The sequence below is a fragment of the Callospermophilus lateralis genome, chromosome 7 (genome assembly GCF_048772815.1).
Source record: "Callospermophilus lateralis isolate mCalLat2 chromosome 7, mCalLat2.hap1, whole genome shotgun sequence".
Taxonomy (NCBI): Eukaryota; Metazoa; Chordata; class Mammalia; order Rodentia; family Sciuridae; genus Callospermophilus; species Callospermophilus lateralis.
Window position 1 is genome coordinate 68,452,049 of NC_135311.1, and position 16,258 is coordinate 68,468,306.

At 37.2% G+C, this 16,258-nt stretch overlaps 1 protein-coding gene and 1 pseudogene across 1 annotated transcript in view; one reads left to right on the forward strand and one right to left on the reverse strand.

Moving 5' to 3' along the window:
* Positions 1-3,501: 3,501 nt before the first annotated feature.
* Positions 3,502-6,676, reverse strand: LOC143404380 (PRELI domain containing protein 3B pseudogene; annotated as a pseudogene).
* A 4,728-nt stretch (positions 6,677-11,404) lies between these two features.
* The window catches only part of LOC143405176 (guanylate-binding protein 7-like), a 30,154-nt gene continuing 25,300 nt past the window's right edge, over positions 11,405-16,258 (forward strand). Inside the window, exon 1 of the mRNA XM_076863556.1 lies at positions 11,405-11,499. The gene's annotated coding sequence lies outside the window, so the exon portion shown is untranslated. The remainder of the gene's footprint in view (positions 11,500-16,258) is intronic.

A 16,258-nucleotide genomic window follows, 5' to 3' on the forward strand; every position in this document is an offset into this window, starting at 1 on the left:
GACAGGCTGGCAGTCGCAAGGCAGTTGGACGCCCTTCTTTTTGGCTTTGGAAAAAGGTGAGGCATTTGGAAGCAAATGTGCTGACTATGGTATGTGGAGACCAAGAGGGGAAGCTGCTCAGTGGTGTCTGGTGGGACCCAGGATTTCAAGCCGGTGATTAGGTAGGTTGTGATAAGTAGTGATGGTGAGCAGACTGGAACCCCTGGCCCTTTGATGTGCCAGCTTTGCAGTGCCTGGGAACTCTTTGCTGCAGAAAAATATTTGTTAATCATTGGATGGCTTGAGAGAAGGTTAAAAGCAATGAGTGATTATGGGCATGGTGACATATTCCTGTAATCCCATCGGCTCAGGAGTTGAGGCAGAAGGATCCTGAGTTCAAAGCCAGCCTCAGCAAAAGTGATATGCTACGCAACTCAGTGAGAGCCTGTGTCTAAATACGTTCAATATCCATGCATTTATATAGTTTCCCAAGGTTTTTCAGTGTAGATTTTAATTTCATTCTACTATGATCAAAAAAAAAGATGCAAGGAATTATATAATTTTTTTGTATTTTATAAGTGTTTCTTTGTAGTATCAAATATGGTGTATTTTTGGAGAAATTTCCTTGAGCTACTGAGAAGAAAATGAATTCAGCTGTTGTTGGATGAAATACTCTATAGATGTCTGTTAAGTCCATTTGTTTTATAATTTTTTCAAATTCAAAGTGTCATTACTGAGCACATGTCTGGATGACCTATTTATTGGTGAGAAAGGTGTGTTGAAATCATTCTATATTTTTGTACTGGAGTCTATGTGAAGCTTCAATTTGAGTAGTGTCTCATTCATGTAATTGGCTGCATCCATATTTGGAGCATAAATATTTATTATTGTTATATCATCTTGTTGGATTGTTCTCTTTACCAGCACAAAGTGACCTTCCTTGCCTTTTCTGATTAACTATGGCTTGAATTCAGCTTTGCCAGATATGAGAGTAGCTACTACTCCTTGTTTTCATATTCCATGTGCATGATATATAAATTTCAACCCTTTCACTTTCAGCTTATGACTGTCTTTGCCAGTAAAGTGGATGTCTTGCAAAAAAACATAGTTGTGTCCTCTTTTTATATCCATTCTGCAAGCCTATGTCTTTTAGTGTGATAGTTAAGATTATTTATAGTCAATGAAATTATAGAGAGTTGTTTATTGACTCCTGCCTCTTTGATTTATTTCTAGTGTTTAATGTGATCCTGTTTCTCATGTACTTGGCTGTTTTTGAAATTATATTTGTTCACTTGTGAGCTCTGGAGTTTGCTTTCTATTTGAGTGGAGTATTTTCTTTCTTTTTTCCAGTTCATTTCCCTGTTTTTTTTTTTAATTTTACCATCTTTCTTTTGTTCTATTTTGGATATATGTAACTGCAGAGTATATTTTAACATAGTATACATTCATGAAGTATAACTTATTCTTCACTAGGATTCCATCCTTGTGGTTATACACAATGTGGAATTTCACTGGTCGTATATTCATATATATAACATAGGAAAGCTATGTCCAGTTTATTCTACTGTCTTTCCTCTTCCCAGCCCACTCCCTCGCTTCATTCTTCTTTGTCTAATCCAATGAACTTCTATTCCTGACTCCCCCCCTCACCCCACTACCCCTGTCCCCGCCTTTGTATTATTCAACATCCACATATCAGAGAGAAAATTTAGCCTTTGGTTTTTTGGGGATTGTCTTATTTCACTGAGCATGAGAGTCTCCCGATCCACCCATTTATCTGCAAAAGTCATAAAGTAATTCTTTTTATGGCTGAGTAATATTTCATTGTATATAGATACCATATTTTCTTTATCCAATTATCTACTGAAGGGCATCTAGGTTGGTTCCACAGTTTAGCTAATGTGAATTGAGCTGGTATAAACTTTGATGTGGCTACATCACTGTTGTATGGAATTCTTCTTCTTCTTCTTCTCCTTCTCCTCCTCCTCCTCCTCCTCCTCCTCCTCCTCCTCCTCCTCCTTCTTCTTCTTCGTGCTGGAAATTGAACTCAGGACCTTGTGAATGCTAGACAAGTACTCTACCAACTGAACTATATCCCAGCCCCTATATGCTATTTTTAAGTACTTTGGGTATATACCAAGGAGTGGGATAATTGGGTCAAATGGTGGTTCCATTCCAAGTTTTCTGAGCAATCTCCATACTGCTTCCAGAGTGGTTGCAACAATTTGCAGTCCCACCAGCAATATATGAGTGTACCTTTTCTCCCACATCCCTGACAATATTTATTGTTACTTGTATTCTTGATAATTGCCATTCTGACTGAATTGAAAAGAAATCTCAATCTAGTTTTAATTTGCATTTCTCTAATTGCTAAAATGTTGAACATTTTTTCATATATTTGTTGACCTACTATATTTCTTCTTCTGTGAAGTGTCTGCCAGTTTCTTTGCCCACTTTTTGATTGGGTAATTTTTTTGTGTGTGTGTTAGGTTTTTTGAATTATTTATATATCCTGGAGATTAATGCTCTATCTGAGGGGCAGGGGGCCATTTTGTAGACTCTCTCTTCACATTCTTGATTGTTTCTTTTGCTATGAAGAGGCTTTTTAGTTTGATACCATACCATTTATTGATTCTTGATTTTACATCTTGGGTTTTAGGAGTCTTGTTGAACAAGTTGGTTTCTAAGCTGACATGATGGAGATTTGGGCCTACGTTTTTTTTTTTTTTCTAGTAAGCACAGGGTCTCTGGCCTAATGCCTGGTTCTTAATCCACTTTGAGTTGAGTTTTGTGTAGGGTGAGAGATTGGGGTTTTGTTTTATTCTGCTACATATAAATTTACAGTTTCTAAAGACACCATTAAAAGCCTACCAACAAAGAAAAACCCAGGGTCAGTCAAATTTTCAGCTGAGTCCTACCATCTTCCAAGAACTAATACAAATTCTCCTCAAATTCCAAGAACTAATACAAATTCTCCTCAAATTATTCTATGAAATAGAAAAGGAGGGAACTCTTCCAAACTCATTCTGTAATGTTAGCCTCACCCTTATACCCAAACCAAACTGACACATCAAGGAAAGAAAACTTCAGACTAATATCCTGATGAACATAAATGCAAAAATTCCCAATAAAATTCTGACATATCACATACAAAAACATATTAAAAAGACAGTGCACTATGATTAAGTGGGGTTCATCCCAGGGATGCAAGGTTGCTTCAATATATGGAAATCAATAAATGTAATTAAACACATTAATAGACTTAAAGACAGGAGTCACATGTTTATCTCAATAGATGCAGAAAAAGCACTTGACAAAATACAGCATTCATTCATGTTAAAAAAAGTAGAAAAACTTGGATAGTAGGATATATCTCAATATTGTAAAAGCTATACCTGTTAAAACCAAGGCCATCATTATTCTAAACTGAGAAAAATTGAAAGCATTCCCTCTGAAAACTGGAACAAGACTGAGATGACCTCTTATATCACTTCTTTTTTTTTTCAGGTAATGACTTTATTTTTTTAGTTAACATAACCAGCCCACGGTACAGCATGCTAAATCATAAAGTACAAGTCCAAGGAAGGTATTACCTTTACTAAGTTACAAAACTTTGGCAAATCAACACAGTACTGTATAATACAATAAAATATTATTTATGCTGGAGTCATATATTAGACTTAGTGATGGTTTTTACTCCAAAAACATCATTTAAATACCAAATCAAAACACTGTGGTTTTTAGCAGAGCACGTTATTTTATACAATTTAATGTCTTTTAAAACTACACAAATTCTCATTTTAGAGTCAGTTCCCCCATGCAGTCTGTGCTAGTCTGTATTAGCAAGGTGAGTGTGTGTGTATGAGGAGAGGCTCTGTTTGCTTGGCTCTGGGGTTGGTCCAAAGTCAGGTACAGTTCCAATGCCTGAAAAGTGTTAAAATTCTATTTTAAGGAGACTCAATGTCAATACCCATTTCTCCGGAGTACTTTAAAAAAAAATTGTTAAATTTCACATAAATACTAGAACTCTAGAAATTAGTCATTTCAAGCCACAATAACCTCAGATGATCCCTTGGATTTTAAAAGTCCTGTATCTTTTAGTTTTGATCAAAAGTCACATAGCCTTACTCCAGATTATTAGAAAAAAAAAATTCTACCTAAAATACAGTTGTACTTTTTAAATAACAAATAAATACACTGTCTGCTTGGAGAGACCTGGGGATTTGATATTCTATACTGACTTTATCATTTTTCTACAAATGCTGCCGCTGCCATTGGTGTCCTTATGCTTCCTCTTTCTGAAGCTGTCAACTCTTCAATCTCAGCATTTAATTTGTGTATTACCCATTCCATTGCTTCTCGGCCTTTACTAGCATTAGAAGATATTGTGGTCGCCATCAGTCCTTCCAAGTAACTGCTAAGGCTAACTCCCTGCACAGAGATGATGGCTTCCTGAGTCAAAATAGTCTTTTCTGGGTCTTGAGGATGTGGTTTGTAGATAAGTCTCTCATCCACTGAAACCATATTTGTAAAGGAAATATTAGTCGATTTAAGTTCCATTGTTTTCTCTACAGGATCAACTACAGAATGTTCTTGCACATATGTTTTGGTTCTTGCTGAACCAATAAGAGACTTCACGATGGAAGGCAGTCCCCACTCTGTGCTAAGAAGTCTGTGGCTGTGCAGCTTTCCAGAGGGATCTATATGTCTGTCCAGCACATCAACTCCAACCACACTCGGGTTCATAGGGTTTGGGTATCTGCATTGCAGCTGTTGTAACAGTTTCCCATGGGTGGCTGAAAATAACAATGGGAAGTTCCTGAGAGGCTGGAGATCAAGGTACAGATCTGGTCGCCATGAACGTGTATCAGCTGGCACCTTGACTGAGCAGCTCAGACTATTTGGAGAAGAGGCAGAGCAGAGCTGCTTGCTGCTCCTCCTCCTGGAACATGGAGAGCATTTATTTGAGTATGCCTATCTTCTAGAAGGTAGGTCCCAGAACTTTCATCTAATCTTTAAGAGGTTCGAAGACGTGCTCCGAGGTCCAGATCTTCATGGTGCCAGCGGCCTGAGTCCTGTCCGGGAGACTCTAGGGGACAATGAGGCCACACTACCCAGCCCCACCCACCCCCAGTGGCCGCGCAGCGCGCAGGCGCCGTGGGGCCGGCGGGAGGACGTCCCAATGCAGGGCCCCGTGCCTTATCCCCTTTATATCACTTCTATTCAACAGAGTCCTTGAAATTCTAGGCAAAGTAATTATACAGAAGAAAGAAGTTAAAGGGGTATGATTAGGAAAAGAAAAGCTCAAACTGTCTCTATTAACTGATGACATGATTCTATATTTAGAACCCCTCCACACACCAAAAAAACAATCTCCACCAGAAAATGTCTAGAACTCATAAATGAATCCAGCAAAGTAGTAGGATATAAAATTAACACCCACAAAGCAATTGCATTCCTATACTAATGATGAATCAGTTTAAAAAGAAATTAGAAATGTTATTTCATTCACAATAACCCAAAATCAAACCAAACCAAAAAAAAAAAAAAAACCTTGGGTATCACTCTAACCAAAGAAGTGAAAGATCTGTACAATGAAATCTACAAAAGACCAAAGAAAGAAATTGAAGAAGAATTTAGAAGATGAATTTAGAAGATGTTCTTGGATAGGCAGAATTGATATTATCAAAATGGCATATTATCAACAGTGCTATACAGATTCAATGCAATTCTCTTTAAGGTTCTGATGACATTCATCACAGAAATAGAAAAAGCAGTCATGATATTCATTTGGAAAAATAAGTGGACTATCTCCTTATAAAAGTTCTGTAGTACTGAGTTAGTAGCCATGAATTCTTTTAGCTTCTTCTTATCTTGGAAAGTGTTTATTTTTCTTTAGTTTTTGAAGAATTGCTTTGTTTTATGTAACAGTCTAGGCTGACAGTTATTTTCTTCCAGGACTTAGAACACATCCTTCCAAATCTACCTGTTGAGTTTGCTGAGGAATCAGATGGCTTGATTCTAAAAGTGACCTGATGTTTTTATTTTGAAGTTGAAAAATTCTATTCTTGTTCAGTATATTTTATCATAATGTATTGTGGAAAAGTTATTTTCTTTCTTTGTTTCTTTCTTTCCTTCCTTCCTATCTTCCTTCCTTCCTTCCTTCCTTCCTTCCTTCCTTCCTTCTTTCTTTCTTTCTTTCTTTCCATATCATGGAATTTTACCCAGGGATGCTTAACTTCTGAGTCCATCTCCAGCTCTTTATGTTTATTTTTTAAATTTTGAGACAGGGTCTTGCTAAGTTACATAGGGACTTACTAAGTTGCTGAGGCTGTCTTTGAACTTGTGATCCTCTTTCCTCAGCCTCCCGAGCCACTGGGATTATACGTGTGTGCCACAAGTGAGAGCTTCTTTTTATGATCTTATATATTTGTGGTTCTCAAGTATCTGGCTGTTCATCTCATTTCCAAGATTTGGAACATTTTCTGTTAGTATCTTCCTGAAGAGGTTGACCTTTCTATTCACCTATATCTCACACCCCAATTCAATTCCAAATATTCTTAAATCTGATCTCATAATGTGCTTAAGAGTTCTTTTGAATTATTATCATGGTGACTTATTTTCCTTTCTTTAATACTGTCTGAATGTTCAATGCTGTCCACTTTACCTTCCAGCTTTGAGATGTTGTCTTCAGCATGATCTACTCTCACTCAGTTGTTTTTTGTTTTCTTAGAATTTATTGATCATTTTAATAATTATTCTTTTGAATTCTTTATCGGGTACTTCATCCACTTCAATACCTTTGTAGTCAGTTGCTGGTGAATTGTGACCTTTAGAAGTTATCATTTTACCTTGTTTTTTTTTTTTCATGTTTCTTGTATACCTGTATTGTGTTTTATGCATCTTTTGTGATGAATTTCTTCTCTATTATTCTATGTGGACCTTTTTAGGTCACAGACTTTTCCTAATAAAATGTCCAAGAGTGATCTAGTTTGAGACCCTCTCATAGGTATGGTATCTACAACTTTTGTGTTACTTCTTTTCTGTTTTTGTTGTAAGAGTGGATGTCCATTCATACCTGAGGCCTAGTCATTAGTTTGTATTTTTGTTTTTTCTATCCTTTTAAATAAGATATAGCTGAATCTTGAGTGCTTTTAATTTGTGTGTAGAGCAAGATCCAATGATTTTTTTTTTTTGGCTGAATTTAATTCAGAAGCAGAGTCTGTACCCTATGAACTTGTAGTGTTCCTTTAGATTCCTAGGACCTTACAGAAAAGGGGAAAACCAACAGTATGAACATCCAAAGCAAATAATAAACATCCAAAGCAAATAATAAACAGCATTAAAATAAATACCCAACATGTATGGTGACTTCTACAACACTAGCTACCACCAGAACAGGAATAATGAAGCCAGCAGTTGTCAACAGTAAAATAAATAAGAAACTGTGAACTAAATCTGGTATTAAAGTGAACAGCAGGCTTCAATTGCAACAACTTGAATGCTGGGGGCAGGAGTTATGTAATACTAATCATTCTGAAAAATGGTGAAAACACACTTCAAAACAAAATTGCACGTGGCTGGATACATTTCCAGGAGAGGATGAAAGCGTTTAATACTACTAGCAATAGCATAAGTCAGATCAACAGGAAAAGTCTGCTCACGAGAATAGGAAACTAGAAAGCATGAGACTTGCACCCCAATACCTACACATTAGTGGAAAATTTCTGCCTGTTATCTCTGAGGGACTGGACACTCATGTGCTTTGTATTCTTCAAGCTTCCCACTTACAGTAGCTACCCAGGAATGACATCACTATCGTTAGTTCTTAGCAAAACTATGAGGTTTACCATAGGAAATACATGCCATAATCATGCAAACCTCACTTCTACCAGAGTTCTTCTCTCAGTCCAGGCTAGTTCTGAAATACAGCTTTTCAATTTTTTATTATTATTATTCCTAGAGCTACGAAGTTGGGTTCCTCCTGACAAACTCATGCATGCATGGAAATCTGTTTCAGTTCTTTCCCTCCTCTTTCCCTTCCTGTCCTCACTTCCCTCTCCCATTCTCTTTTCTCTACTAGGCTTTCTTTTGCTCATGTATTAATTTGTATTTGTGTTATCTTTCTCTTCCCCTTTCCTTTATTTTACTCTGGCTTCCACATATGAGAGAAAAATTAAGACTTTCGAATTTCTGAGCTTGGCAAATTTCACTTAGCATAAAATTCTCCATTCCTATCCATTTACCAGCAAATGCTATTATTTCATTCATTTTCTTTTGGCTGAGTAGAACTCAGTTGCATATATATACCAGTATTCCTTAATATATACCAGTATTCCTTAATATATACCAGTATTCCTTAATCCATTCATCTATCAAGAGGCATCTGGATGAATTCCATAATTTAGCTATCATGAATTGTGCTGCTATAAACAGTGATGTGGCTGTGTTGCTGTAGTATGCAGATAAACCATACACTTTATATGAGGATCAAATTCTCACTGAGAAGGATAGCTACAGTGTAAGAGGGATCTGCATGTTGTCCACAGAGTCACAAGACGACAACATTGTGAACTCTCCTTATTTCCTCCTTCCACTGAGGTCCTAAAAGCATGCCTCTGCTTTCCTCAGGATTTTAAAGTAATGTTTAGTTGCCTTCTAGTTTTCCCACCCCAAAAGCACTGGCAAGGACTGGAGTGTTGCTACATTGAAAGAGAGCATGACTGGCATATGCGTGTTCTGTTTCCAGCATCACAAAAGGGAAAATCAAACAAACAACTCTCTCTCTCTCTCTCTCTCTCTTCACTGGCAACAGAAAGCCTGTAGATAACCAGTCGCCAAGAACCTGCTTCTGTCAATCAGAAGAATGCCCTGAATACTGCACATCTGGATGCTCTGTTAAGGGCAAAGAGCACCAAGAGTGCCCTATCACCTCTCTCCAACATACATGACCATCAGTGGAATATGAAACCAGCAATAAGGAAAAGTTGGTATGAAATTGTAGCTATTTCATGATACAATAATGAAGGACTCAGGAGTGAGGTAAATAACAATAAAAGCAAAGTAATTTTTCTCCCCTCAGTTAAGTTAGGACATAAGTTATCATCTGGTTTGTGTGTGTGTGTGTGTGTGTGTGTGTGTGTGTGTTTGTGTGTGTGTGGGTGTGTGTATGAATACTTACATGTGTTTGTATGTATGTATCTATCTCAAATAGTTTTCCAAGCAAAATGATCTCCCCTGCATTTGAAGATTAATAAATAGTTGTTGAATTTTTGAAGGTACAACAGATCTATTTCAAATACCTTCTCAACAATTTTGTAGGAAGAAAAATGCACACCCAATCCTCTATATGGTATTTAGCCATTTCTAAAACCCCTTGTGCATGTTCTCAGACCATATCCACAGCTAAACTCGCTAGTGCCACCTTCTCATGTGTTGGGCTGAGTTTGAACAATCCAGAATAAACCAGTCCTTTGGGAAACTCTCCTGTTGTGGAGTAGAAGTTAGGGCTGGGAAATCATTAAAAATATAAAGCAATGTAGCTGACCTCTGTCCCAGAGAACTGGAAATAATGTGAGGAAACAGGTTAGTTGAGGAGACAGTTGCACGGTTGCTAAGAGCCATAGCCAAGTAGTATGATGCATGGCATTTTTGGTTGACAGGTGAAACCAGCAAGCCATTGAGATGATATGATTATGTTAAGATCTGCATTCTTATGGATATTAGACCCCTGCTAAGGGACTCCTAGAGAGTTCCCATTGGTTGGGGAAGTGCGGTAGGAGGAAATTCCGGAGGAGGGACTTCCTGTTGGGGTCGGGAGAACGCTGCGTGTGTCGGTCGGCAATTTTCCCAGGAGTGTACGGGGCATTGGTGGCAGTTTCAAAAATAAAGTTTGTTCCTGCTTGAGTGGCTCATGATTTTGTGTCCAGCCAGACTGTGGCACACGGTCTCCTTCTGGACTCCTCAGTCTCAGATTACATTCTGTCACAGAAGTATACATCCTTCAGAGGGAGGAACTAAGAACATATAACCAAGCTGCCTAATCCCAGTGAGAGCCCTCTGTGAAGCAAAGCCTCACTCAAGGGGGATTTAGGAAGGTTCTAAGGCAAGTTCTCTGCCTCAAAGTGAGATCAAGAGCTGCCTCCTTTCTGGAGAGAGGAAGTGGGCAGCAGCTCTAAACCCTGGAACATGGCACAACTACACAGGCTTGTAAGTCATGGTCATGAAAGTGAACAGGCACCTGCTTGCTTCTCATAAACAACCATGTCCTTTCAAGCTGATTGGTGTCATTGCTTCTATCATATCCTTTGCAAATTCTTCAAGCCTTTCTCGTTTTTTACAGAGAGCAATGATTCCTGTGCTAAATCATCTGCTATTAAGGTGATCACTTCAGATCAGGCCAATTCATCTGCTCATTGACCACCTCATCCCTGTAGTTTGAATCAGTTGTTAACAGCTATAGCACAGCACTTATTCTGTGCAATGGACTGACTGTTTACGTTGCTCCAAATGCACATGTTGAAACCTGATCCCCAGTGTGATGGTACTAGGAAGGGAGGCCATGGGAAGTGTTCAAAACATGAGTGTGGAGCAATCAAGAATGAGATTTAGTGCCCTCCTGAAGGCACTAATTCTGTACCCAAGACAACAGAGTTTTTTCCTTCCACCATATGAGGATGTAGCTAGGAGCCACCATCTGTGGACCTGAAGGTGAGCCCCATCAGACACTGCATCTGCCAATGAGTTGATCTTGAACTTCCTGGACTCTAGAACTATGAGAAAGAATTACCTATTGCACAAACAAACCAAGACACTCTATGGTATTTTGTTCTAGCCACCAGAAAGGAAGGACTAAGGTCCCTCGAAATAATTTAAAGTATATTTTCACATGGACAAAATAAGAATTTAGGCTTATCTTATTTGCTCACCAGGAAGACAAAACCCAAAAACATCTTTATTGTCTCCCACAACTATACCAAATGAGTCTAGATTCTTTCTATATGGAGGGAATGAATATAATTTATCTTTCCAGAGTACACTTTCCTATGGGATCCGAGACACTCTGTGTGTATAGAAGTTTATTTATGAATATTATTGTTGCAAGCAGTCTCTTCCAATTGGAAGGTTCTAGTTCAGAAATTGTGTCAAATCTTCCTCTCAGTGATTGCTTTCATGATTGTTGAGCAAATGCTTCGAATTCAGTACTTTCAGTTTCCTCTTCCTAGATTTTTGCATAGTTTGCTTTATTATTTAAACGTTTTCTCATTGGGCCACTGGAAGAATTGGAATTCAGTACTTTCAGTTTCCTATTCCTAGTTTTTTTGCATAGTTTGCTTTATTATTTAAATGTTTCCTCATTGGGTCACTGGAAGAAGTCTATAAAGTCCCAGGAAGTCAGCGCAGTAGGTTATAAAGCAAAGTAACAGGTGAAACAGAAGGGAAGGAGCTCATCAGCACTCATCACCTCCTGAAAGTAGCCTTCTTCCCAAAGTATCCTTCTCTAAAGGATCCTTGCTCCAGGTGAGACTGGGACACAGTTTACGAGGTGAATTCCTTCTTTCTGAAATGAGCATCTCCCAAGAGAGGCTGCTCCTGAGCCAGATGTGGGATAGGAGCTCACTTATAATCCTGGGGATATCAGGAGGCACCTGTCCATTAAGTGCCCACTGCTCTTCCTGTGTTGAATCTGGCTCCAGCAAAGGTGGAGCCCACAGAGGGAACTGGGAAGGTTTTAAGATTGTCATTTCTTTCTTGACACTTAAATTATCTAATAAAATTAAAATGAAATCTTGCTTTATTGATTATTTTCATAGCTCTAGGTAGATAAAATTTAACAACTTGGAATTTGCCTAAAGAGGCCATTGTCCCAAATTTGGGAACTTTTAAAATCTTGTGCAGACATTTTTTCTGGGCCAGTCACTGACTGGTTCTCATTTTGTGGTGTAGTGCCTTATGCTATATAATTGATTAGACTATCAGCTTCGTGGTAATCTCGGTGGGGAATTGTAAGAGGAAATGGGTTCTGATCAGAGAAAAATTAATGGCTTTTTTGTGGTGGGGCTGGGGGGAAGACTTGGGAAGCTAGACTGAGGCAGAACTGGCATCATATTGATTAAAATGGAACAAGTCAGAAGTAACCAACATTTTCAAGTTAAAGAATGAAAACTTGGGTGCTTATGCTAAATATTTGTTTGTATCTCAAAGAATTTACTCATTTCATTGGGAACTCTTTGAGTAACAGGGATTGTGATGCTGACAAAAAAATAAGTAAGTTAATTCATTAATAATGGAAAAAAAATTAATTTCTAATATATTTTAGATGTATTAAAATTTATAAATACATTCTAGATGTAATTTTTAATACATTCTCAATGTATTCCCATGAATGGGAATACAGTGGTAAGATGAAGTGACATTTTTTCCAACTAAATCTTTTTGAAAACTCTGATTTCCCCTCTCCTTTTTTGGTACTGGGGATTGAATCTGGGAAGTTTTACCAGTGAGCTACATCCCCAGTCCTTTTTGACTTTTATTTTGAGACAGCGTCTCACTATGCTTAAAGCTCTGACTTATAGAACCGTGGTGTTTCACGTAGTCCAAAAATAAACACATACTGAAAATTAATGAATACACCAACATATGAAGAAGGCCCAAATGAAACAGAAACAGTAATGAGTGAATCTGAGTGTGCTACAAATGAATTGAGCACACCTCAGAAAGTGAAAAAGTGGAAGAAATTGTCTAAGCAACTTTGGAATATAGTGTTCTGACCATGTGCGTAAGTCTAAAGACAAAAAAAGAACTGTCTGCTAAAAAATGCATTCTAGTTAGTAAATGTATGTTTTTTTGTAGAGTTCTGAATCATCAACTTTAAAATTACTTTCCGTGTGTGCTAGATTGGAGCAAATAGGTAAATTTATTGTGTATAAAGATAAGCAGCCCTCTCATAGTCAGAAAAATGAGTTGAAAATGAAGAAGGGGAAAGGTTGAATGAATTCAGTTCTCTTTCTCTTGGAGAAGAAATCTAAATAAAAACACATTATCCCCACATGAGCTTAAGAACTTAGGCTTCTTTCACCATTCTGAGACAGGAATTTGGGAATAAAGGGTGAGATACCAAGTCTCAAATGAACTACTGAGATGCAAAAAGTGCCCAGGAAAAATCATAAGTCCTGAACACATGCCCTTGGCTCATGCCATTGAGCCATGCCCTTGTACCATGAGGGCAGAGAAAACTGGCACAAATGTATATAGATCACGCTGGTTTCAGCTCTAATCCAGTCTCTAGAACTGGGCCTCTAAAAATATTAGCACCCCACACCCACTAAAAATATTAGCACTCCCCTCTGGAGAGAGCCTTCACTCTCCCTTGAATGTGCATTCCTTCCTTTACCCCAAAGGCCTCTCTCTTGAGATTGTCCCCATTCTCCCTTGAATATTGATCTACACTGGCAGGGACTGAAATAAATAGATAAATTTTTTTCCCATTTAAAAATGTTTTAAATCCAACAAGATAGTAATTAAAATAATAAATGATAAATTAATAATAGATGTTAAAATATAATAAATACTAGCAAAATAACAATAATAAAAATTTAAAGGCAAAAGAATTAACTAGTCTTATATTTTATTTCTCTAGAATTAAATCTTTTTAAGCTTGTGAAAAAAATATAAAAGTAAAATAAGAGCAGAGCGAGGGGGAAAGAGAGAAAGAGAGTTAGAGAGAGAGAGAGAGAGAGAGAGAGAGAGAGAGAGAGAGAGAGAGAGACAGACACTTTGATCCATTTGTTGGGTGCCCATATCTCACTTTACATCACCAATCTTTGCATCTGAGGAAGTTAAGGCCACTTTATTAGGTCAGCAGTTTCAATTCCTTTCAGGATTTTAAAAATATCTTTTTCTGATACTGTTGTGCATACTTGACAGTTATGACAGAATATTCAGCTTTAAATATTGTATGGTTCTATTTTATAAGATGAGCCCAGGCAGAAATTGGATTTTTTCTAGCTGCTCTTGCAACTGAGTTGTCCTGGTGATTATATTTATACATGAGATTTCATCAGAATTACTTTTATGTTACTCTGTAGGTCTTATCTAGAGAACTCTGAGCCATTATTTAAGCAGTATCTCTTTTCTGTTCCTGTTTACTCAGGATACCAGATGTTGGTAGAAGTCAATCTTTGATCTTGCAGATGAATGCAGTGCTTTAGTATGTAGGAAACAAGGGGGAGGCAGGAATCTGAATCTCTGAATGACCATGTGAAGCAAAGCTTCCACTCATGTCTAAGGTGGAAGGGTTAAACATATCTTTCAAGTTGTATCAATAGCTCTTTAAGCAATCTGTGTCACCAATGCCATAACCTTATTCTCTGTTTCTTCCTCCTATCAGAAAGAAGGAACTCCAACACAGCTGAGTACCTAGTAGTCTTGAAAGTCTCTTCCTGTGTGTGCAACAAAGCCCAAGACTGGGGTCCCCAATGATTTTTCTACTTTATCCTCAGTAAGACTGTTCCACTGGCTGCATTGGACCCAGGCTGTTTCCCAGCCTTTAGCTCCTACCATGGTGTATCTCCTGTTCTAAAATATATTTTCTCCAAAATCGTTTTGCAGAACTCCAATTTTTAGATCCAATAGAAATGTCTCTTCTGTGAAGCCAGCTATAATGCTTACAAATAAAACTATTACTTGGGTAGAGACCACACCTTATTTGAATCAACATTTTAACATCCATTGCTTCTTGCTATATTTCACAATTTTTTTTCCTATCAAGACAGACTGGCTGAAGGAAGAAACTTGTTTTGTTCATCATTAAGTATTCAATAGCAATAGGCCCCACATTGCTATTGACTGAATGATTATATGTCATTTAAGTATTGAAGAAAAAAATAGCATTGCTCATTTAAAAATAAAAAAAAAACAAGTAAAGACAATTGATGAAAATTGACCAACTAATTTCACAAACAATAGTAAATTTTAACTGGGAAGTTAGGAAGTGCTAGAAATGAGCCATAAAACCACAAGTATTCCAATAAAAACACTATCTATAGCGTTGCATAACATAGTGAAGAAAATGAGGGGTTTTGAAAAATTCACTTTGAAATTTATTCTTGTACTGTATTCAAGCAATAGTTGTGAATAACTGTTATTTTAGCAATTTATTTTGATGATGCTATACAAATGGACATCTAGCTGTTGGTACTTAGTTTCTGTCATGTTATTGTCAAAGATTCCATTCTATTCAAATATGAAAATGGGGTGGATACTCTTGATGACTTTTCTAGCAACATAAAACTTTCTAGGCAAAGAAAAATACCCAATGAAACTAAGTTGACAGCAATTCTAATAACCCAGTGCCTAGTTATATGCATTCAGAAGGCAGCATGTATAGCAAAAGATGTAATGTAATGTAATATATAATCTTATATATTTTGATTACATATGATTTTTTTCCTATAGTTTAACATAGTGGAATGATTTAAATTACTACATTGTTTTCTGAATGATTGCTCATACTGAAACTTAAATACGAGAGGAAGTGCCTTAATTAAAGATCAAAAACAATAAGTAGAGATGATATTTGCAGCATTTGTCAGCATTTTTTTTTCTGTACTGGAGATTGAGCTCAGGAGCACTTAATCACTGAGCCACATTCCCAACCCTTTTTATTTTTTGAGATAGGGTCTCACTAAGTTGCTTAGGACTTGCTTAATTGCTGAGGCTGACTTCAAACTTGTGATCTTTCTGTGTCAGTCTCCCAAGCCACTGGGATTACAGATGTGTACCACCACATCTGGTGCATTTGTTAGCTTTTAATTGTTCATGGTTCTGAATCTATTAATTTTCAATAGATAATCACTTTTGTGTGTTCAATAGATAATCACTTTTTGTGTGTGTGTGCTAAGAATTGAACCCAGAGCCTAACACTCTAGTCCTCTAACAATGAACCAACACCCACAGCCCCAGTAATCACTTTTGAATTAATATTTTGTCATGTTTACTTAAATAAAACACCCCAAATATATGAATTCCAGGTTCCCGTTGTCTAGATTTACTCTAGTGAAAAAATTGGTAGAATAAGCTTGGAAATAATAGGAATGAATTTGGAATGTAAAGTTGGAGACAACATACACATGTATGATTTTAGTCTTAATGAAAAGTACTGATAACACTAGATAATAATAACAAGAAGAGAGAGAGAGAGAGAGAGAGAGAGAGAGAGAGAGAGAGAGAGAGATGAGCAAGAGATGAGCAAGTAAAAATTTAAAATAAACATCAATCC